The sequence below is a fragment of the Durio zibethinus genome, unplaced genomic scaffold (genome assembly GCF_047325235.1).
Source record: "Durio zibethinus cultivar Kanyao isolate XHJ-2024 unplaced genomic scaffold, ASM4732523v1 HiC_scaffold_402, whole genome shotgun sequence".
In the NCBI taxonomy this organism is placed as follows: Eukaryota; Viridiplantae; Streptophyta; class Magnoliopsida; order Malvales; family Malvaceae; genus Durio; species Durio zibethinus.
Genome location: NW_028323025.1, coordinates 352501 through 355000, shown reverse-complemented (window position 1 = coordinate 355000; position 2500 = coordinate 352501).

Here is a 2500-nt window from a genome sequence, read left to right as displayed (position 1 = left end):
GGAGCATCGCCGGAGCATCGCCGGAGTACCGCCGGAGAACCTGACCGGCGGCATTGGGGTTCCGGCGATTGGGAGGGGGGCCGGGGGGGTGTGCGCACATGATGTGCGATGGGTGCTGGTACTTGGCCTTGTGTTGGCCCCCTATCCCTCATCAAACCTCTGAGAATTCACACCCCCTTAAAGAGCATTTGAGATTTTACAGGTTTGCTACCAGTAGCCGTTAAAGTGTCTGAAATGGGGACACTTTTTTCAAACGGTCACAAAATCTTCTCTACTTCGAGTTTTTAGCTGAATTTTTTTGTGCATGCCAACAAAAATAGAAGGATCATGCCTACAAAATTTGGGGCCAAAAATCCTTATAAAAAAATTTTAAAAAATCCCGAACCGCAAAAAGTTTCGAAAATCATGAAAAATAGAAAACGAGTCATCTTCCAACGAAACTTCACGTGAAGGCTTAGGGGACCATTGTATGAATTTACAAGCCATAAAAATGGCATTGGCACGGCAGAAATTTGAAGATGTGCCTAAACCCACCAGGGCCCAGCGTGTGCCGATGGTGCTCGAGGCAACCGCCCGCACCAGGGCCCAGCGTGTGCCGATGGTGCTCGAGGCAAGCGCCCGCACCAGGGCCCAGCGTGTGCCGACGGTGGTCGAGGCAACCGCCCGCACCAGGGCCGATAGTGTGCCAATGGTGCTCGAGGCAACCTGTCGCACCAGGGCCCAGCGTGTGCCGATGGTGATCGAGGCAACCTGCCGCACCAGGGCCCAGCGTGTGCCGATGCTGGTCGAGGCAAGCGCCCGCACCAGCGCCCAGCGTGTGCCGATGGTGCTCGAGGCAACCGACCGCACCAGGGCCCAGCGTGTGCCGATGGTGCTCGAGGCAACCTGCCGCACCAGGGCCCAGCGTGTGCCGATGGCGCTCGAGGCAAGCTCCCGCACCAGGGCCCAGCGTGTGCCGATGGTGCTCGAGGCAACCTGCCGCACCAGGGCCCAGCGTGTGCGGATGGTGCTCGAGGCAAGCGCCCGCACCAGGGCCCAGCGTGTGCCGATGGTGGTCGAGGCAACCGCCCGCACCAGGGCCCAGCGTGTGCCGATGGTGGTCGAGGCAACCTGCCGCACCAGGGCCCAGCGTGTGCCGATGGTGCTCGAGGCAACCGACCGCACCAGGGCCGAGCGTGTGCCGATGGTGGTCGAGGCAAGCGCCCGCACCAGGGCCCAGCGTGTGCCGATGGTGGTCGAGGCTGCCGATGATGGTCGAGGCAACCTGCCGCACCAGGGCCCAGCGTGTGCCGATGGTGCTCGAGGCAACCGACCGCACCAGGGCCGAGCGTGTGCCGATGGTGCTCGAGGCAAGCGCCCGCACCAGGGCCCAGCGTGTGCCGATGGTGGTCGAGGCAACCTGCCGCACCAGGGCCCAGCGTGTGCCGATGGTGGTCGAGGCAAGCGCCCGCACCGGGGCCCAGCGTGTGCCGATGGTGGTCGAGGCAAGCGCCCGCACCGGGGCCCAGCGTGTGCCGATGGTGGTCGAGGCAACCTGCCGCACCAGGGCCCAGCGTGTGCCGATGGTGGTCGAGGCAAGCGCCCGCACCGGGGCCCAGCGTGTGCCGATGGTGGTCGAGGCAAGCGCCCGCACCGGGGCCCAGCGTGTGCCGATGGTGGTCGAGGCAACCGCCCGCACCAGGGCCCAGCGTGTGCCGATGGTGGTCGAGGCAACCTGCCGCACCAGGGCCCAGCGTGTGCCGATGGTGCTCGAGGCAACCGACCGCACCAGGGCGGAGCGTGTGCCGATGGTGGTCGAGGCAACCGCCCGCACCAGGGCCCAGCGTGTGCCGATGGTGGTCGAGGCTGCCGATGGTGGTCGAGGCAACCTGCCGCACCAGGGCCCAGCGTGTGCCGATGGTGGTCGAGGCAACCGACCGCACCAGGGCCGAGCGTGTGCCGATGGTGCTCGAGGCAAGCTGCCGCACCAGGGCCCAGCGTGTGCCGATGGTGGTCGAGGCAACCGCCCGCACCAGGGCCCAGCGTGTGCCGATGGTGATCGAGGCAACCGACCGCACCAGGGCCCAGCGTGTGCCGATGGTGCTCGAGGCAACCTGCCGCACCAGGGCGGAGCGTGTGCCGATGGTGGTCGAGGCAAGCGCCCGCACCAGGGCCCAGCGTGTGCCGATGGTGGTCGAGGCAACCGACCGCACCAGGGCCCAGCGTGTGCCGATGGTGCTCGAGGCAACCTGCCGCACCAGGGCCCAGCGTGTGCCGATGGTGGTCGAGGCAAGCGCCCGCACCAGGGCCCAGCGTGTGCCGATGGTGGTCGAGGCAAGCGCCCGCACCAGGGCCCAGCGTGTGCCGATGGTGCTCGAGGCAACCGACCGCACCAGGGCCCAGCGTGTGCCGATGGTGCTCGAGGCAAGCGCCCGTACCAGGGCCCAGCGTGTGCCGATGGTGATCGAGGCAAGCGCCCGCACCAGGGCCCAGCGTGTGCCGATGGCAGTGCCCAGCAGGT